Consider the following 22,638-nt stretch of genomic DNA (forward strand, 5'->3'; position numbering starts at 1 on the left):
TGAACAATAATTTGTTTGTCGCCTATTTAAACAAGTATTTAGTTACGATAATGCGAAAAATTAAATTTGTAGTAGAGTTACATTTGTGTGAAAAAATTAGTGATTCATTGTGTACTTCTTTATTACGTAGGTTAATGTTTCCTTCTAGTCGTCAGTGGCACAGGAACGTTTTTCATTTGGGGGTACAAAATTCAGCCTTCCCCCCCACACATATATGTATGTATGTATGTGTGTGTGTATACAAAGGTGTCGCAGAGAAGGTGAGACAGATTTTTCCTGGCTTGGCAACACTGCCTATGGTTTCGGCACTAGTCGCGTCGTGTAGGATGACTCATTATATGTTTCCGTAGCAAGTTGTCACATGTTGCGAAACCACGTTAGTGAGTAACTGTGTTGATTTACGTGGAACGTGTTTCGTTTACCCCTCCAGGTTTTTGTGTATAACATTGCTTTTCGCGATGAGTATTCAAGATGAACAGCGACATGCCATACAATTTTGTTGGCGTTTAGGGAAAAGTGCTGCGGAAACATGCAATGTTTCAACAGGCATATGCCGATCAAGACAGACTGAGTAGAGCCACAGTATTACCAAGGAGTCATTGAGACTCTGCGCCAGCACGTAGTAAAAAAGAGGCCGCATTTGAAGAACTCATTCATATTGCATCACGATAACGCACGCCCGCATACCTCGCGGGCTTTTCAGGATTACGCGACGAAGAGGAAAATATAAATTTTCCCGCATCCAGCATACAGCCCGGACCATGTACCCTGCGACTTTTGGCTATTTCCACTTTTAATGGCCGCTTTACGTGGTCGTAATTTCATGACGAACAAAGAAGTGATCACCGTAGCGCAAGTTTTCTTCAGTTCGCTACCTGACGACGAATTTTCAAATACATTCACAAAGTGGCAGGAGCGTATGGACGCTTGCTTAGCTGTCAATGGTGCCTATTTTGAAAAAAGATGTACGTTTACTCGATATGGCTGATTCTGAATAAAAATTTTGTGGTTTGTAATTTATTTTGTTTCATTTTAATGATCCTTGGAGGGGTCCATGAACATGCTTGTCTTTAACTGCTACGCAGTCACGACTTTTTGACCTATTACGCTCATTTTGGTATTAATCGGCAGCTAATGAACCAAATTTTCACCCTAGTACATTTGCTAGCCAATGGAGGTCGCTGTTTTCCTATACAGGAATTAGTCTCACCTTCTCTTATATAACTACTTCATAGGTGCTTATATCTAGCTATAATATGAAGGCATGGAAGATATGCCATTTTAAAACAGTAGGCTACACAGGAATTTCCTGTCTGTTTTTTAATGCATAAATGCAATGTAATTTTTATTTCTCTGTTATTCTTAGAATTTATGGTTATTTTAAAAACAGCTCCTAAGACCAGATAACATTTCCAAAACATATAAAGCTCTGGACCTTGTTCTGAGCTCATTTTGAATTTAAAGGAACGGAATATCAAGAGTTCGCAATGTGAGAATTTCGAACAAAGATGCATCTATTCATTTTAATGCAGGGTGAGATTAAGGGGAGTAAGGAGTATTCTCCCCTCCTCTATATTGAGCCATCCCAACCAAAATTAATCATCTCCAAACCATTGGATATAAAAACCATACTATTGAATATATCACACTTATAGAGTTCCATTCAGTACATTTTAATTTTAAAGTCCCATTGCTACACATAAAAATATATTTAAACACTTTTTACTACATCCAATGCATTCTAGAAACCGGTATTTTCTCAGACATCTAGAGGACGTTGTATTATAAAACAAAACAAAAAAATGAGTTGAGATGATTCCCGATCAACTCATAAGAGGTCTAACTTTTGAATGTTGGTTGGTTCCGGATCCTTAGGATCCGGATCCTAAAATTTTTCGGATCCGGAATTTTCGGATCAGGATCCGCATCCAGAACTTTCGGATCCCGATCCGTTTGGGCATCCCACATGAGCGCTTCTTTGGAAAGTAAGAATGTCAAGATGAGGAGAAATTGAAGTGGCGATCTGACCCCGAAACCACGTAAATATGGCATAGGAAAAAACAGGGGGCATAGTGAATACGTACCAAAAATGTCAAAAATTGCTATCAGCACTAAACCTAACAGTCCTAACCTAACAACATAAATAACACCAGTGCCCCTCTATACACCTGCCAAATTTCATAGAAATCGGAGGGGGACACAGGGGTCAGATCCCCACTTCAATTTGTCCTCATCTTGACATTTGAGGCGGGTTTTGCCCCCTAAAACCGTTTTGTAGCCGAAACAAAAAACACGCATTTCTTCCTTTGGGCCCCTCTATACACCTGCCAAGTTTCATGAAAATCGAAGGGGGACACAGAGGTCAAATGCCCACTTAAATGTGTCCTCATTTTGACATTTGAGAGGGTTTTGCCCCCTAAAACAGTTTCTTAGCTGAAACAAAAATTACACGTATTTCTTCCTTTGGGCCCCTCTCTATACACCTGTCAAGTTTCATGAAAATCGAAGGGGGACACAGGGGGTCAAATGTCCACTTAAATTTGTCCTCATTTTGACATTTGAGAGGGGTTTGCCCCCTAGAACAGTTTTTTTAGCCGAAAAAAAAACACTTATTTCTTCCTTTGGGCCCCTCTATACACCTGCCAAGTTTCATGAAAATCGAAGGGGGACACAGGGGGTCAAATGTCCACTTAAATTTGTCCTCATTTTGACATTTGAGAGGGGTTTGCCCCCTAGAACAGTTTTTTTAGCCGAAAAAAAAACCACTTATTTCTTCCTTTGGGCCCCTCTATACACCTGCCAAGTTTCATGGAAATCGGAGGGGAACACTTAGATAACCTCCCTTGTTAGTCTTGCACTTTGTAATTATACTATAACACTGCATATATTATAATGTTTTATTTTAATTTTTAAAACTGTAACTGTAGAACAATTGTATAATTTTTGTATAACATTTCTATTTCAAAGCACTTCGAAAGCATAGTAAAGACCTTATGAAACAGAAATACACCGAATATGTCAACACAGTCACAAACGAACTCCTTACTAATTCAAAGAGATTCTGGACATTAATAAATTCAGGAAGACAAGCCAAGCGCATCCCTTTAGAAGTAACACACAATGACATTTCAGCTGTTGGTAATGATAGAGCTGAACTATTCAATCTAACATTTCAAAATAATTTTGTTTCAAATGATGTTTTAGATCACCCGCCCATCAAATCTATCTGCTCTCACTCTCTTTCTACCGTCTTTACAGAACCAGGTGAAGTCTTGCACTTCCTTACATCCCTTTCTTCTCACCGAGCATCTGGACCAGACAATATTCCTACTATTTTCCTTCAAAAAACAGCTCACTCACTAGCTACTCCTCTTGCAATGTTATACAATAGGTGCTTCTCTGAAGGCAGCTTTCCCACTTAATGGAAGAAAGCAAATATCATTCCTATTTTTAAATCTGGAAATGCTAACGATACTACATGTTATAGGCCCAGTTCTCTCCTTTCCACACTTGCTAATGTCTGTGAAAAAAATCTGAAAAAAAGACTTCTGAAATACACATCCCCTTACATTAACCCAGCACAACACGGCTTTCTTCCAAATTCTTCATGCCTTACCAATCTGTCTTGTATGCAATCCTGTGCCATAAACGCAATTACTAATCGTAATCAGTTAGATGTTGTTTACTTTGATCTGTCCAAAGCTTTTGATTCAGTGGATCACCACTATTTACTGCATAAATTATCTAACAGATTTAACATCACTGGAAACACGTTAAAATTAGTGAAAGACTATCTAAGAAATAGACAACAACGCGTTATACTTCCTGGAACTCATTCTAACTGGCTTCCTGTTATATCTGGTGTGCCGCAAGGAAGCGTTCTTGGCCCTCTGTTATTTGTATTATATCTGGATGATCTCACAGACCTCTTTAATTCCCCCATCTCAAGCACAATTCTAATGTTTGCCGATGATTGCAAGATTATGATTGAAATAAAACAGCCATCAGACATGCAAATTCTCCAAAATGACATTAACAGATTCTCTGAATGGTGTAAGCGATGGAAACTGTCCACAAACCCTTCTAAATGCTCATACATAACAATTTCATTGAAACAAAACACTCTTGAAGGCAATTATACACTCACCGACCTCCCTCTAGCAAAAGAAGCACAACACCGAGATCTAGGTATCCTCATAGATTCAAAACTAAATTTCGATAATCACATATCAACCATCACAAAAAAGGCAATGCGTATGCTAGGCCTACTTTACAGATTCACCGAAATCAATAACCCGAAAGCACTTTCCATTTACTTCAAGATATTTGTGTTCCCCATTCTAGAATATTGTTCACCAATCTGGAACATGGCTGCCCATTCTCATACCTCCAAGATCGACAGTGTTCTCAGCTTTTTCCTCTCCATCGTTCGATATAGAGTGCCTGCCCTGAGACACCTGCTAAAGAGAGATCTGCTTGTAAAACTGCATATTAATACTCCAGAAACTCGTAGATACATTGCAGATATGAAATTGCTATATAAGATTATAAATGGAAACTTAAGATGCAGCATCCCACTACTCCACGAACTCTCACTCAGAGTGCCTAGACATAAAACACGGAGCAAGGAAACTTTCCACACTACAACTCCCAGGCTCTCACTCAACGATCACTATTCCATAGGCTACCGAATCAGTTCAATATAATCTCAAACCAAATAGATATATTCACTTCATATTAATTTCTTATCAGCAACATAGAAAAAATTGTACATAAGTAATGCTTTTGTGAAACTGATCTTTTTACCTTGGTACTTTTTTGGCTTATTTTATTTTTGTTTATTTTATGTTATCCGTTCTTTTGTTTTTAATCTTAGTCTATTGTTTTACTGTTGTTTCTTTCTGGTTTAAAATGGCTTCTGCTGTACGGGAAATTTCAATAAATAAATAAATAAATGTGTTAAAGGTTTCATCCTGGAATGGAATGTCTCACATTTGTGTGTGTTTCCATTTCCAATACATTCGAATGAATACATATTCGTTTCAATGGCATTTACAAAATCGCCTCTGACATTTTATGTTAAACAAGTAAGATTATTTTTGTGCACGAGTGTGTTAGCCGATGCGTAGCAAAGTATTTTGGGAACAACACTTGAAAAAAAATCTTGTAGGACTAACTAATGAAAAATTTATTTGTAATCGAAGATCATAATACCTTTTAAGGTGTGGTAATATTACAATGGGATTGAGATACGAAACTCTCGGATCCGGAACTTTCGGACCCGGATCCGTTTGGCCATCCCAATTTTCAAGCACTGAAAGTACTACAGTATCATTCATTTCATGTACAAAATCGAAATCCTTCAGATTTCAAAGCAAGCAAGGAAAACCATACACTCGAAAGTTTTTATTCTTTTCAATCTTTGGTGGACAGTATGAAGAGTCGGTCAAGGTTTCTTTTCGTATGTAGTATTATTAAATGCAGATACATGCGTGTGTTTTAGGGTGACATATCAATTCCTCGTTTATGTGAAAAGGTGAACTTTAATGTAACCAAAACCATGTGCGCGTCACAGTTAAAGGTTTTCGCATCTACAAAGAAAATCCAAAACACATTCTCACTTCCTTGGCGGAGTGACTAGCATTGTGCATAGACCCAGAGATCCCGGGTTCAAATCCCGGCCTGGGATGGGTGTTATTTGTGAGTGTCCTTTCATTGTATCATCACTCCTCCTCATCTTCGCGATTAGCCAAAAGTGGGCGATGCGAAGTAAAATAAACCAAATCTGTCAATCAAACAATTCCATCTCACTCAAAGATCTTGTGAATCCAATCCAAAATCTACCAATATCTAGCCGAATGTGAAAGCGGATTCAATGCCACAAACCTAACCTTAACTGATTAGAGATATCACTTAGTAGTTTTAAACCTAATATTCCTTTCCTTCGACCCCCAGTCCATTGCTTTCATGCAGAAAAATTTGCAAGAAATTAGATCAAGTCTATGGCCTGATTTAGACAAATGCAATTTCCTTAGCATTTTTCTTAACATTTATGCCATGACCAAATTGCTACCGTGTAAAGTGAGAAATGTTATGGCATTTCAGATGCCATGCACGATACACCTTTTTGAGCAGGCCTCATCTCCAGGAAAATATTAACTCGGGGCAAGCCCCAGCACCTGTTAACCTGTTGGATGAGATGAGTCAAGGCAAATGGATAATGAACCTTTTCCTGCTCCCACAAAAATAGCCAATAGTTAGACTGGAGAGTTCAATGAACTAACCGATCTCTAACTACGCACTGGTAATGTTGAGGCTGGAAAGTTCATACGAACGAACCGCCCGACCTCTGACCCTTGATAATCATATTTCATGGAATTTCTCAAGGATAAAACTCGTCCTATCTCCGTAGTATTTTTCGTAGCATGATCACTCTAGGTCACGAGTGCAGTGGTAATGATGGCCGCGTGACATCACTTCACTTCACATGTTTAAAACACGATAACTATTCAATCGAGAGGAATAACGTTTCGTATTAAATGGTGTTAGGTACAAAAGAATGGCGTGCCTTTCGTGCTGTATGTATTATACATTGTAATCACAAAAGCTAACCGAAATGTTCCTTGAAATGCTTGCGTGTAATGTACTATCTGCTATAAGATTTTTGAAAGCATTTATGCTAGCAAAAATGTTAAAGGAAATGCTTTCGTCTAAAGCCGGCTTTAGTATCACAGTGCCCTTGACAAGCCAACTGGGAAACCATAGAACCTGCAGTGAGTCTAATTTATCTCGTGTATTCATCTGACTAAAGTAATTTTCTTACATTTGACTTTAGACTTTAACTTAAAATGGTGTTGTGTTTGTGTTGCATTCGATATCAAAATTAGATTTTAAGCAATTAATGTCCAATTATAAGAATACCTAATACATACCCCGGTTATAAAATCTCAAATTGGTCCTTGTTTTAATGTATATGAAACATTTAATTTCACGGAGGAATGACATCGCGATGCGACGAGTCGAGAATTCTCACAGCCTCATCTCGTCTCCTGTGTTGTGAAGTGTTTCTCGTTCTTGTTTGTGCTTATTTTTCTTTCCATTTCCACTTAGAAGTCATTAAAACTTATTCTAGATTCACTTCATGCTCAGATAGGCTAATCGATAGTCTACTGGATCTATAGTTTAAAGTGGAATTCAAAGCAATGTGCATGTGGAACCCCTCAATTACAAGGCGAGATATCTCATCCTGACAAACGAAATGTTTAGTAGCAACACGTGCATTGTGTCACAACTCAAAGTTTCACAACGTATGCAGGCCATTAAAGCAAAAACTTTTCTTAATGACGTTTGTTCTGCTTTACATCTTGTATCGACGCTGCGAACCGTCGAAATATAGAATTTTATCCTGAATAGATGAAACCGGGCAGCACAGGCTCGCAATTGTCAGTAATGGTTTAACCATGCAATTACAGTGAACAAAATATACGACTTATTTCAAAAAATAAATATGATATAAGCTTGATATGTCTGGATAAGAAAAATAGTAATTTAAATTTATTTTAAGCAACTTCTTCATATGTGGTACCAGAGTTTCGAACGAGATCGTCTCGGACATCAAGGATCGTCTCGCTTTGATTTTGCAGATATGAAAATTGAGAGGAGATACAGACTTTTCTTGTCTCAGGCTGTGTCCGAAAGGTGCAAGACCGTACTTGAAGCGAACATCCTCCTTGGAGGTGGTCTTCAAGTCGTGGACTGGAAGTGAAAGTCTTTCGAATTGTACTTCGACTGCAGCGCCAAATACGATCAGTAGATAGAACTGAGGATACGTTGTGTCCCTCGCGTTTTAAACACTTGTTTATAACCATAGAAATCACCTAGCATTTTCAAATGTTCGTACACATACATTTCCACACATTAGAAGAACTTTAACCAACAACTTGCTGACCCATAACGCATATTTAACCCGTGTTGCTGGCTTTCTATCTCCGCGATTCAAAACAAATGAGCAATGAGTGTGGATATCACGTGACCTAGTCACCAAGCATCTGTGCTGAGAGCTGCGTACTTGTGTGCTTCTGTTCTTAGCGCTTTCGAAAAAAAAAAACACTTCAAGTATGTACTTTGCACCTTTCGGACAGAGCCTGTGTACCATCTCTACTTTCAAAACATCTCTTTATAAATAACAAAGTATAATAATGTATAATATGTTAGAGTAGTAGCAATGTGAGATAACGTCAATCGCTATTTAATATTCGCAATTCATTTGCACGGGTTTTAATTAATTTGCTCGTACTTAGAATTCATTTGCAAGTACTTAGAGTACTTTACATTTATGTATTTGCATGTTTATAACTTTTTTATGAATATATATTTATTTATTTTATGAAAAATATGTATATAAAAGGTAATTAGAGGTACTAAACGCTATGCATATGATTTTATATTCATTACTGCAAAGTATGTAATGCATAAAATGTTAATATTAATGTTTATAATATTGAAAATAAGTTTTTATGGTTTATGAACCGCTATGAACGGTAGTAATGGGTGTAGGTACAGGTCCAATTACGATTGGGGACGGTCCCGGTACTCGAACCCGCGATATGTAATATTATTAATTAGTACTATGTAATAATGTATGTTATTATGGTATGAAACACGATGGTACGACACGCTAGACAGAATACTGTCTCAGAATCTCGACTCGGCGGTGAAGGTAGACGAGAAAGGAATTTGGGGAAGTGCGGTGAAGGTAGACAGAGAGAATGAATTAATATTCAGCGCAGGTAGAGGAGAAAGGAATTTGGGGAGTGTGCGTTCAAGGTCAAATGACGTCAGAACGTCAGAACAAAGGAAGAACCTGATTGACCAATCAGAGAACGCGTCGGTAGGTTTTCAGAACCGGTTTTTTCAAGGTTAACCAGTACGCAAGAACAGGGGAAAGCTATGCAATACTGTAGGGCAGGGGAGGGATTCAACCAGACAACAATGGATGTCTGGAAATGCGCAGCAAGGGTCAAATCTCTGAAGCTATGCGTCGCTTGTAGAACCGGTTTCCGCCGCCAATTAATATTCCGCTCAGGTTTGCCTTCAAGGCACAGGACGCTTTAGCGCAGGTTTTTTTATCTGTACTATGAAGAAGGGACGGGGCCTACAGTTTTCACCATTTGCTTTTATCACGGGGTAACGAACCTAGGACCCTTTGATTATTGATTTAGGTAGTAAATGTATGTTACTGTGTGCTATTTAACTTAATTTTGAGTTTATTTTTTACCAAACTTTGACTTTATGTCAAACATTTTCACAGCTTATCCTTATTTTTACAAAAATAACACTATTTGTACTATTCAGGCAAAAATTTTTATTAAATTTTGGACTCGCAAAGACATTTTTTTCAACTTTTAATTTATTATTTTACAATTTTATGTTAATTTTTTACCAAAATAACACTATTTATACTATTCAGGCAACATTTTTTATTAAATTTTGGACTCACAAAGATATTTTTACAACTTTTTAACTTATTATTTTACAATTTTATACCTATTTTTAACCTAAATAACACTATTTGTACTATTCAGGCAACATTTTTTATTAAATTTTGGACTCACAAAGACATTTTTTCAACTTTTAACTTATTATTTTACAACTTGATATTAATTTTTTACCAAAATAACACTATTTGTACTATTCAGGAAAGACTTTTAGTTACATTTTCGACACACAAAGTGTGTGTTCTCAACTTTTATTTGTTTATTTCACAAATTTATACCTATTTTTACCAAAATAACACTATTTATACTATTCAGGAAAGACTTTTAGTTATATTTTCAACACACAAAGTGTGTGTTCTCAACTTTTATTTGTTTATTTACACAAGTTTAGGCTTATTATTACTCAAATAACACGATTTGAACGTGTTTTTTATTACATTTTACACTCACAAAGATATTTTTACAACTTTTTAAATTATTATTTTACAATTTTATACTTATTTTTACCAAAACAACACTATTTATATTATTCAGGCAACATTTTTTATTAAATTTTGGACTCGCAAAGATATTTTTACAACTTTTTAACTTATTATTTTTCAATTAATTACCTATTTTTACCAAAATAACACTATTTATACTATTCAGGAAAGACTTTTAGTTATATTTTCGACACACAAAGTGTGTGTTCTCAACTTTTATTTGTTTATTTCACAAGTTTAGCCTAATATTTACTCAAATAACACGATTTGAACGTGTTTTTTATTACATTTTGGACACACACACACTCACACACACACACACACACATCCACACACACACACACATCCACACACACACATAGAGAGAGAAAGAGAGAAAGAGAGAGAGATTTTTTCCAAGTTTAGGTTTCTTTCCACTCAAATAACACAAATTAGATTACGTTTAAATTAAATTTTGTACACATGAAGTGTGTTTCGTCAAGTTTTACCCTTTTATTTTACAAGTTTAGGCTTATTATTACCAAAATAACACAATTCAATCTGTTCAGGAAAGACTTTTAGTTACATTTTCGACACACAAAGACATTTTTTTTTCAAATTTTAACTTATTATTACTTAACTTATTATTACTCAAATCCATTCAGGAAGGATCTTTATTATATTTTGGATGCACAAAGAGATGTTTTCAACTGTTTTACTGATTTTTTTGGCAGGGCTTGTATTTATTTTTATTTATTTTGTTTTGTATCATATATACATTTACAAATTTTTAATTTAGAGTTTAGTATTTAATTAAATCTTTTCAAAAACACTAAAGAAAAAGTACTTTTAGCTAAAATGTAAGCCACAGAATATATTATTATTATTAGGGTTTACTGATTTCCACTATGCCATTTTTTGTTTGCTACGTAGGAAAGTTTGTTTATTTTAGAGTTTGCTGAGTATTTTGTTACTCTTATACTAGGAAAAGTTTTCTAAATATATCAGGTAGGGCTCCATCCATATACTTTTGTTTTTGCTGTTTGGAGATGATGTGATCAGCATCACTCTCCATCTGCTTTTTATTTTATGTACCCAATATTATTTTGAGGCTTAGTGAATTCTAGAGCCTATTTATGCAGGAGAGAGGGCTTGAAAATTTTGATCTCGGATAACCCACAACTATTTGTCAGAGTATTTTAAAGGATATTTTATATTTATTATGTGCCACTAGAATATCAAAGCTTGCTTAATTGTTATGTCTGTAACGCTGTTATTGTATTTATAGGTAAGGCTTACTGGATAAAGTACACGAAATGTTTAACATTTCGACTATTTGCCTTTATACGAGGCCAAATTTTTAGTGTAACGAAAATTATTGTGTCTATAAAGACTGAAATCCCTTTACCGATGGGTCCATAACTGGACGCTTACCAACATTGTTTATTATTTTTATAAAAAAAATATAACCATTTATCAATATATTGACAATTCACACGACAAGCCGAAGTTCACAGACGACTGTGAACTATGGACAATAGGTCCACTTGCTAAACTTTTTTCTATGCTAGAAGAATAATTTAGCTTTATAACCTTTTTCAAGGTATTTTTTAAGTATTACTGGATTTTTTGGGTGCATCAACATTTGGGTTATTTCCATTTAGCTTATTATACGAGGCTACAATCACTATCTGAACACTGAAATCCTCTGATTGAAACTAAAAGCTTAGGCTGTAACTAGGGATTTAGTATGTATATCGACAATTTATAGGACAACACGAACCTTACAAAGGATTATAGGTGACGTAGGACCACATGCCAGAGCTTTGTTAATCTGCAAGAAGCACTTACAGCTAATATTACGAGGAAATGAGGTTGATTTTTACTGTTTTACAAGAATGCTATTTTTTATACACCCAATATTTGCTTTTTCAAGTAACTACATGTACCAGAAGCATTTACAGGCCAACTCTAACTAGATTTTGATTTATATAAATGTAGCAAGAACTATATTTCTGAGGAAGTACGCAAAAGCAGATTACCCGATTAAAGTATCTGAAAAACAGATTTTTCTATGCAAGTATATTTTTATTGACTGGATTATTTAACAGATCAAACAGGAAGACTGCAAAATTCATTAAATGTAGTTCTATAGTATAGGTGGTTTCAGAGATATAAAAAGAACAAATATAAGTTTTCGCTTTTTTGCTTCTGAGGCTAATCGCGACGCTAATGGTAAATGGCGAGGAAATGTAACGGAGGAGAAACAGTCCCAAAAGTTATGGGCTGCATGTAAGTTAATACCACAGAGATATTACAGTATCTAGGTGTAGGTTCTTGAATTTGACTTAGGTTGTTTGCTTTTTTCTTAGATCCTTATTTGTTCAGTATTTTTTTCTTTTTTATATTCTTTTACATAAAAAATTCAAAGTACATTGTTAAAGTCAAAGTGTGTTAAAATTCAATTTTTCAAAGTTAAAGTTTTAAAAATACAATTTTCTAAAATTAAAAGTTATAATAGTACATTTTTGTTAGTAGAGGTTTTTATACTAGGGTAAATTGTTTTGTTGTTAAAGTAAAATATGTTAGTTAATGTAAAATTAAAGTAATTAAAATTCAATTTTCCAAAGTTAAAATTTTAAAAATACAATTTTCTAAAATTAAAAGTTATAATAGTACATTTTTGTTAGTGGAGGTTTTTATACTAGGGTAAATTGTTTTGTTGTTAAAATAAAATATGTTAGTTAATGTAAAATTAAAGTAATTAAAATTCAATTTTTCAAAGTTAAAGTTTTAAAAATACAATTTTCTAAAATTAAAAGTTATAATAGTACATTTTTGTTAGTAGAAGTTTTTATACTAGAGTAAATTATTTTGTTAAAGTAAAATATGTTAGTTAATGTAAAATTAAAATAATTAAAATTCAAAAAAATAAAAAATACTGAACAAATAAAGATCTAAGAAAAAAGCAAACAACCTAAGTCAAATTCAAGCAGCAAGAGGAATACACAGGAACCAACGTGGCATCCAGAAAGAGAAATTAATAGTCACACCCATAGCACAGTTTAAAACTACATAGCTGAAACCTTAGAGAAACATAAAACTGCAAACACAATATATCTAGATTCTTCCAAGGCATAGGTTAGAGTAAAAAACATGGCTTGCTTATGGACAAACTCAACAACATAGGAATAAAATAGACAAGCAATCCTTTTTTCAGTAGAAAATTCCAGTTACTCAAGTAAGCTACATCATACGTAGTACATAAGAAGAGCAAATGAACATCATCAGCAGTAAACCATCATGCAACTTCTACCTGCTGAAACAACTAAGTGAGTATAATTTATCAGAAAAAATGCCTACGTTTCAGCCTAATTTACCTCTACATTAATAATACTACCAGAATACTAAGGCTTCAAAAGTGAACACTAAGAATAATATTCAGACTAAAGTATAGGGCATCTTGCAAAGGATTATTACTCCCTACATCTACAAGTCAATAACAATTATTCTAAATACTACGAACTTGGACAAAATATAGTCAAATACACAACACAAGAAGGAAAATAATTACAAGTAAAACAGCAGACACTCAATACCTCAAAACAATCATGTAAAAATATTCTACAACAAACTGACTCATAACATAAAACTGCTAAGTCCCCACAACATATACAAATACAATCAATAAAAACTACTTGAAATGGGAAAACTGACTACAGTCTCACAGACTTGATGTAAAATAACAGCAAAACTTAGAAGCATGCACAGTCAATAGTGCTCAATTTGCATACAGTTCACATGCAAACTCTCATGAAAAGGTTCAAAACAGTCTCCCAGCTCAGTTCTCATCTATACTTGGACAACAAAATCCTGCAACAAATTCTCAGAAATCCTACCTTTCCTACCCTTGCTTAAATAGCTAAAGTGCAATCTTCATGCTAAAATATTGAAAAATGGCATATCTATTTACATAAAAGTGTGAACACATGTGTTTGTCTGCGTGTACTCTTAGATAAATTGATAAAAAAAGCAATATAGTTATAAATCAAAGACTATACCTAATAATATTAATTTCAAAATAAGCTGATAGAAAAAGATATAATAACTACAGTATATGCTTTTAATTTTTGTTAATTACAAAAAATAAAAGTTAAATACAGTAAATAAACTTGGTCCCTTACATTGAAAAAGGAACATAAATTGAGAGTATTTGAAAATAAAATCCTTAGGAAAATATTTGGACCTAAAACAGATGAGGAGACAGATGAGTGGAGAAGGTTACATAATTTAGAAGTACATAATTTGTATTCATGTCCAGTTATTATTAGAATGATTAAATCAAAAAGACTTAGGTGTGTAGATCCTGTGGTACAAATGGGAGAGGAAAGAAGAGTATACAGGATTCTTGTTGGGAAACCTGATGGTAAAAGACCAATAGAAAGACCAAAACAAAGATGGAGGGATAATGTAGAGATGGACCAAAAGGAAATTGGTAGGGAAGGAAAGGAGTATATAGATCTTGCTCAGGACAGGGACAGATGAAAGGCATGTGTTGCTGCAGCCATGAACCTTCGGGTTTAAGAAGGCTAGAGAGTTAGTTAGTTATACATTAAATAAGCATAATATTTGAATTGTAAGTAGAGAATATAACAAATGTACAATGCATTGTGCGAAAACTATGTCAACTTTGCATTATAAGCAGAAAATTAAACCAGTTTGCCTTAGAAATACATTTTAAAAATAGCCCAAAATAGCATGCGTAATAGAAAATTAAAAAAACTTTCTGATGCATAAAAGTACTGACTAGTGCTGAATGAATCAATTACTGTAAAATATTATTCTCTGATTCAAGTAATTTAACTGTAAACATTATCTTTTGTGTGTGTGTGTATAAAATATAATTGTTAGTTGCACTGATAAGTACAAATATTAACTTTATACGCCTTCATACACTCTAATTAGTAACAATTTGTTAAAAATTAAGTTAAACTGTAGAATTGTTTTCTTAAATAAATATAAAATAGTAAAAATACTAAACAAATAATTCCTTCTTTTCCTATTTAAAGGATGCCAAACAGTGTAATCCAGTTGTTAGTGGCTAAATAACATAAAATTTGAAGGCAGTAACAATATTTTTAAAAAACACTGCTTTTTACCTAACTTTCTGAATTAAATACTAGTACATTTTGTCAAAATATAAATAAAATATACCTATTTCTTTGGTATTTGTACTATAGTGAAGGAAAATGTTACTAAAACTTGGCTAGTACAGTAAATCTGAGAGTTTTAGCTTTATTTGTCTGTAACTGGATATAGGCTAAGTGTAACTTGTTAATCTCGCCAAACACAATCTTTACCTCAATTTTGGAAGCTAGCTGAACTTTAGCGTTTCGAATTACATATAGTGAAGGCCTCTATAGTGGAAAAATACACCCAGTCTAAAAATTTGGAAATGTTGTCTCCTCCTCTCGAACCAGACCGAAAGTGTTCTCAAATGTTTCAATATATTTCTTAAGATAACTAACTTTTAAAAAAAAAATACCTTGTGCCCAGATAGCTTAGTTGGTATAGCGTTAAGCTTTTAACCTATCTGTCCAGGGTTCGAGTCCCTGTCTGGGCGATTACAATTTTTAAATTTTGTCACCAGATCTTGTGCAGAATGGATATAAATTATGTTTACATTCTAACAGATTATTATTTATCTTAAAATTTTGCAAATAAGCTTTTAAGTTTCTCAAATATCAGCATCTTTAGCTAACACTACAGCATAACCAGTATTATTATGATAGAAATGTTCTGGTGATAGAACCTACACCTAGATACTGTAATATCTCTGTGGTATTAACTTACATGCAGCCCATAACTTTTGGGACTGTTTCTCCTCCGTTACATTTCCTCGCCATTTACCATTAGCGTCGCGATTAGCCTCAGAAGCAAAAAAGCGAAAACTTATATTTGTTCTTTTTATATCTCTGAAACCACCTATACTATAGAACTACATTTAATGAATTTTGCAGTCTTCCTGTTTGATCTGTTAAATAATCCAGTCAATAAAAATATACTTGCAAAGAAAAATCTGTTTTTCAGATACTTTAATCGGGTAATCTGCTTTTGCGTACTTCCTCAGAAATATAGTTCTTGCTACATTTATATAAATCAAAATCTAGTTAGAGTTGGCCTGTAAATGCTTCTGGTACATGTAGTTACTTGAAAAAGCAAATATTGGGTGTATAAAAAATAGCATTCTTGTAAAACAGTAAAAATCAACCTCATTTCCTCGTAATATTAGCTGTAAGTGCTTCTTGCAGATTAACAAAGCTCTGGCATGTGGTCCTACGTCACCTATAATCCTTTGTAAGGTTCGTGTTGTCCTATAAATTGTCGATATACATACTAAATCCCTAGTTACAGCCTAAGCTTTTAGTTTTAATCAGAGGATTTCAGTGTTCAGATAGTGATTGTAGCCTCGTATAATAAGCTAAATGGAAATAACCCAAATGTTGATGCACCCAAAAAATCCAGTAATACTTAAAAAATACCTTGAAAAAGGTTATAAAGCTAAATTATTCTTCTAGCATAGAAAAAAGTTTAGCAAGTGGACCTATTGTCCATAGTTCACAGTCGTCTGTGAACTTCGGCTTGTCGTGTGAATTGTCAATATATTGATAAATGGTTATATTTTTTTTATAAAAATAATAAACAATGTTGGTAAGCGTCCAGTTATGGACCCATCGGTAAAGGGATTTCAGTCTTTATAGACACACAATAATTTTCGTTACACTAAAAGTTTGGCCTCGTATAAAGGCAAATAGTCGAAATGTTAAACATTTCGTGTACTTTATCCAGTAAGCCTTACCTATAAATACAATAACAGCGTTACAGACATAACAATTAAGCAAGCTTTGATATTCTAGTGGCACATAATAAATATAAAATATCCTTTAAAATACTCTGACAAATAGTTGTGGGTTATCCGAGATCAAAATTTTCAAGCCCTCTCTCCTGCATAAATAGGCTCTAGAATTCACTAAGCCTCAAAATAATATTGGGTACATAAAATAAAAAGCAGATGGAGAGTGATGCTGATCACATCATCTCCAAACAGCAAAAACAAAAGTATATGGATGGAGCCCTACCTGATATATTTAGAAAACTTTTCCTAGTATAAGAGTAACAAAATACTCAGCAAACTCTAAAATAAACAAACTTTCCTACGTAGCAAACAAAAAATGGCATAGTGGAAATCAGTAAACCCTAATAATAATAATATATTCTGTGGCTTACATTTTAGCTAAAAGTACTTTTTCTTTAGTGTTTTTGAAAAGATTTAATTAAATACTAAACTCTAAATTAAAAATTTGTAAATGTATATATGATACAAAACAAAATAAATAAAAATAAATACAAGCCCTGCCAAAAAAATCAGTAAAACAGTTGAAAACATCTCTTTGTGCATCCAAAATATAATAAAGATCCTTCCTGAATGGATTTGAGTAATAATAAGTTAAGTAATAATAAGTTAAAATTTGAAAAAAAAATGTCTTTGTGTGTCGAAAATGTAACTAAAAGTCTTTCCTGAACAGATTGAATTGTGTTATTTTGGTAATAATAAGCCTAAACTTGTAAAATAAAAGGGTAAAACTTGACGAAACACACTTCATGTGTACAAAATTTAATTTAAACGTAATCTAATTTGTGTTATTTGAGTGGAAAGAAACCTAAACTTGGAAAAAATCTCTCTCTTTCTCTCTCTCTCTCTCTCTATGTGTGTGTGTGGATGTGTGTGTGTGTGTGGATGTGTGTGTGTGTGTGTGAGTGCGTGTGTGTCCAAAATGTAATAAAAAACACGTTCAAATCGTGTTATTTGAGTAAATATTAGGCTAAACTTGAGAAATAAACAAATAAAAGTTGAGAACACACTCTTTGTGTGTCGAAAATATAACTAAAAGTCTTTCCTGAATAGTATAAATAGTGTTATTTTGGTAAAAATAGGTAATTAATTGAAAAATAATAAGTTAAAAAGTTGTAAAAATATCTTTGCGAGTCCAAAATTTAATAAAAAATGTTGCCTGAATAATATAAATAGTGTTGTTTTGGTAAAAATAAGTATAAAATTGTAAAATAATAATTTAAAAAGTTGTAAAAATATCTTTGTGAGTGTAAAATGTAATAAAAAACACGTTCAAATCGTGTTATTTGAGTAAATATTAGGCTAAACTTGAGAAATAAACAAATAAAAGTTGAGAACACACACTTTGTGTGTCGAAAATATAACTAAAAGTCTTTCCTGAATAGTATAAATAGTGTTATTTTGGTAAAAATAGGTATAAAATTGAAAAATAATAAGTTAAAAAGTTGTAAAAATATCTTTGCGAGTCCAAAATTTAATAAAAAATGTTGCCTGAATAATATAAATAGTGTTATTTTGGTAAAAATAAGTATGAAATTGTAAAATAATAATTTAAAATGTTGTAAAAATATCTTTGTGAGTGTAAAATGTAATAAAAAACACGTTCAAATCGTGTTATTTGAGTAATAATAAGCCTAAACTTGTGTAAATAAACAAATAAAAGTTGAGAACACACACTTTGTGTGTTGAAAATATAACTAAAAGTCTTTCCTGAATAGTATAAATAGTGTTATTTTGGTAAAAATAGGTATAAATTTGTGAAATAAACAAATAAAAGTTGAGAACACACACTTTGTGTGTCGAAAATGTAACTAAAAGTCTTTCCTGAATAGTACAAATAGTGTTATTTTGGTAAAAAATTAATATCAAGTTGTAAAATAATAAGTTAAAAGTTGAAAAAATGTCTTTGTGAGTCCAAAATTTAATAAAAAAATGTTGCCTGAACAGTACAAATAGTGTTATTTAGGTTAAAAATAGGTATAAAATTGTAAAATAATAAGTTAAAAAGTTGTAAAAATATCTTTGCGAGTCCAGAATTTAATAAAAAATGTTGCCTGAATAGTATAAATAGTGTTATTTTGGTAAAAAATTAACATAAAATTGTAAAATAATAAATTAAAAGTTGAAAAAATGTCTTTGCGAGTCCAAAATTTAATAAAAAATTTTGCCTGAATAGTACAAATAGTGTTATTTTTGTAAAAATAAGGATAAGCTGTGAAAATGTTTGACATAAAGTCAAAGTTTGGTAAAAAATAAACTCAAAATTAAGTTAAATAGCACACAGTAACATACATTTACTACCTAAATCAATAATCAAAGGGTCCTAGGTTCGTTACCCCGTGATAAAAGCAAATGGTGAAAACTGTAGGCCCAGTCCCTTCTTCATAGTACAGATAAAAAAAACCCTGCGCTAAAGCGTCCTGTGCCTTGAAGGCAAACCTGAGCGGAATATTAATTGGCGGCGGAAACCGGTTCTACAAGCGACGCATAGCTTCAGAGATTTGACCCTTGCTGCGCATTTCCAGACATCCATTGTTGTCTGGTTGAATCCCTCCCCTGCCCTACAGTATTGCATAGCTTTCCCCTGTTCTTGCGTACTGGTTAACCTTGAAAAAACCGGTTCTGAAAACCTACCGACGCGTTCTCTGATTGGTCAATCAGGTTCTTCCTTTGTTCTGACGTTCTGACGTCATTTGACCTTGAACGCACACTCCCCAAATTCCTTTCTCCTCTACCTGCGCTGAATATTAATTCATTCTCTCTGTCTACCTTCACCGCACTTCCCCAAATTCCTTTCTCGTCTACCTTCACCGCCGAGTCGAGATTCTGAGACAGTATTCTGTCTAGCGTGTCGTACCATCGTGTTTCATACCATAATAACATACATTATTACATAGTACTAATTAATAATATTACATATCGCGGGTTCGAGTACCGGGACCGTCCCCAATCGTAATTGGACCTGTACCTACACCCATTACTACCGTTCATAGCGGTTCATAAACCATAAAAACTTATTTTCAATATTATAAACATTAATATTAACATTTTATGCATTACATACTTTGCAGTAATGAATATAAAATCATATGCATAGCGTTTAGTACCTCTAATTACCTTTTATATACATATTTTTCATAAAATAAATAAATATATATTCATAAAAAAGTTATAAACATGCAAATACATAAATGTAAAGTACTCTAAGTACTTGCAAATGAATTCTAAGTACGAACAAATTAATTAAAACCCGTGCAAATGAATTGCGAATATTAAATAGCGATTGACGTTATCTCACATTGCTACTACTTGTTAGGTTTAAGTATAGTTTCCGAACACCCGCATACAGAGCTATGATTTGTTTGTTTGTTTAAGTCCACTTTATGCACAGTAAGGCTAATTGGAACTGGACCTACAGTTTAAAGTGGGATCCGAACCACTATGTGCCTCCACCGGGTATCGAACGCAGGACCCCTTGATTACAAGGCGATAAAGATAGCACTGCACCATCTGGGAGTACAAAGCTATGGAAATTATGGGAGAGGCACAGGAGTACATTTTACCCCCAAGTTGGTCTGTCGTGTCTCGTCTCGTTTGTGTAAGTATTTCGTTTCGGAAAATTCCATTTCAAAAATTTAAATGAAAAGGAGGTCAGTCATATACTCTTCTGATGAAGATTTGTATATTTTCTTCGAATTGACGCGACCACTCCTTTAGAAAAGTGTACCCCCTTTACGCAAAAGAGTATTCTTCTGGAGTGTGATTTTCTGAGAGAAAGCTTTACCTGATTCCATCGTTCCACACACATTTTAACCTCCCTGAAGAGGTTTCCAAGAACACAGGTCAATGAGCTAACTAGTAGCTAGCACAATGTATTGTAATAAGTTTACAATGGTTTGAATTCCTGTGGTGAGGAAGATAATGCTTGTAAGTTATAAACAATATAAACTTTTTTTATTGAGTTAATTGGAAACAGGTTCTTTTAACAGTAGTACCTTACCTCTGTCGTACCCCACGCCCCACCGTTCCTCCGCCACTGCTAGTCGTTGTTGTTAGTAATAATAATAATAATAATAGTAATGTACACTTATTTGCTGCCTTGCACGAATCCAGCACTGGGTCGTATCCCACCTCACAACCAAATTTTTAATTTGTGTAGTGTTTCTACCGTTGTGCTGTAAGGACATGGTTAAACTAGGTGCATAATCATAGAATAAAATAAAGGATAAATATAAGGAATTAATGCTTTTCATGGATTTCAAATCAGCACCTTTTGTTTCGCAAAATCTTACTTTAACTGCTGCACTTCAAAACATAGTTGTTGGTTAGTCAGGTGTGCAGGCAAGATTTGCATATGTGCATTTACAGACATGCTACGTTTCGCAATGAAATCATATCGTCAAGCCGTTGGGTAATGTGCATATCGTAATTCCGTAACCAGTTCACTCGTGGAAACAATTTGCTTTGGAATTATCTAGAAACTAAGGTATGCGCGAAAGCCAAGATGAGAGGCCAGTTATTGGGTGCCTTATATAGCAATGTTGCCGCTTGCTTCTTGCCGAAGAATGTCTTTGTATGGATTGCTGGGTAGAAGAATGTCTATATACTCTTGCGATGGAAGGGGAGAAGTTATTGTCTTTAACCTCTCCGCCCATTATTCTTTCTCAACTAAGAAATTTTATTTTAGATGGATAGAGAGAGAAGAAATACAACAAAAACACATTTGTAAGCTTTCTTTCTCTAAATCATCTATAGTTTAGTAGGCAATCCCAGTGAGGTTACTCGTACAGTACAAGAGGCTGTTCAGAATAGAATCATGGACATCCGCAGGATTTTTTCAAGGGAGGTGCAAGCAACGTATTTTTTTCCAGGGGGGAAAGGAGCCATATTTTCCCCATAATAGTGATGCCCCCCTCAGAAAACACTGCTTTAGTCTGAAATTATCATGTTCCATCAACACCCCTTATATTAATTAACATAAATTACTGTGACTGAAATGAAATTATGTGTGAAATATATACTTTGTAGGTGAACCTTCATTTTCCAGGGGGAAGGCCGCCACCTCACCCACCCCCTTTCCGGACGTCCATGAATAGAATAGTGCAGGAGTTAGGTGATACTAATTAGTAAACAAAGCGTCGCGATTTCGCAAAAGTGACAGGAAATCGACACAAAAGAATACAAAATTCAAACAGTTGTATGTGACCGACTCGTTTCCATATACTATATACTGGCTTGCGTTCTGCACCCCTTTCCATTGGAGTGAGAGGTTGTTACGTTACTATTCTCCATCCACATCAAGTACGAAGCCCCGTGGCCTGGGTGATACCCTATTGGTCGATTCCGACGACAACCGTTCAACATGAACGACCAGTAAATCTATGGACGAGCTGAGTCGAGAATTAACCAACGAGCAAGCTCACAACTTACGTGCTTTTGTATACACTGACGTCATTCTTCCTCTGAACGGAGAGTAGTAAGTCATCCTCTCATGTCGAAAGCACAATGGGTGCAAAACAAAGGTTGTAATGGATATAATGGCCTTTTCCCCCCCTTAATGTGGTTGTTCTCGAAGAAATGAAAGAACTTTCACGCAATTTCACGTTCACAAAGGACATCTCCAATGCGTCTTCACAATAGGAATGTTCACAGCTCTGGTTTGGAGAGAATTAGCAGTGTCATGAGCCGTGACAAGAGCTCCATTCTCTCGTCAGGCCTTGCGCGTTTGAGCTATACGAGCGAAATCGGGACCTCACCAGCTGCGCCG

The 22,638-nt window shown here is 34.2% G+C and overlaps 1 long non-coding RNA gene across 1 annotated transcript in view; it reads right to left on the reverse strand.

Annotated features, from left to right (window-relative positions):
- The window catches only part of LOC145989445 (uncharacterized), a 197,166-nt gene extending 174,796 nt beyond the window's left edge, over positions 1-22,370 (reverse strand). Inside the window, exon 1 of the long non-coding RNA XR_014441853.1 lies at positions 22,302-22,370. This is a non-coding gene — a long non-coding RNA (uncharacterized LOC145989445). The remainder of the gene's footprint in view (positions 1-22,301) is intronic.
- Positions 22,371-22,638: the final 268 nt, after the last annotated feature.

This window comes from Lepisma saccharinum, chromosome 1, assembly GCF_977018435.1.
Source record: "Lepisma saccharinum chromosome 1, izLepSacc3.1, whole genome shotgun sequence".
Taxonomy (NCBI): domain Eukaryota; kingdom Metazoa; phylum Arthropoda; class Insecta; order Zygentoma; family Lepismatidae; genus Lepisma; species Lepisma saccharinum.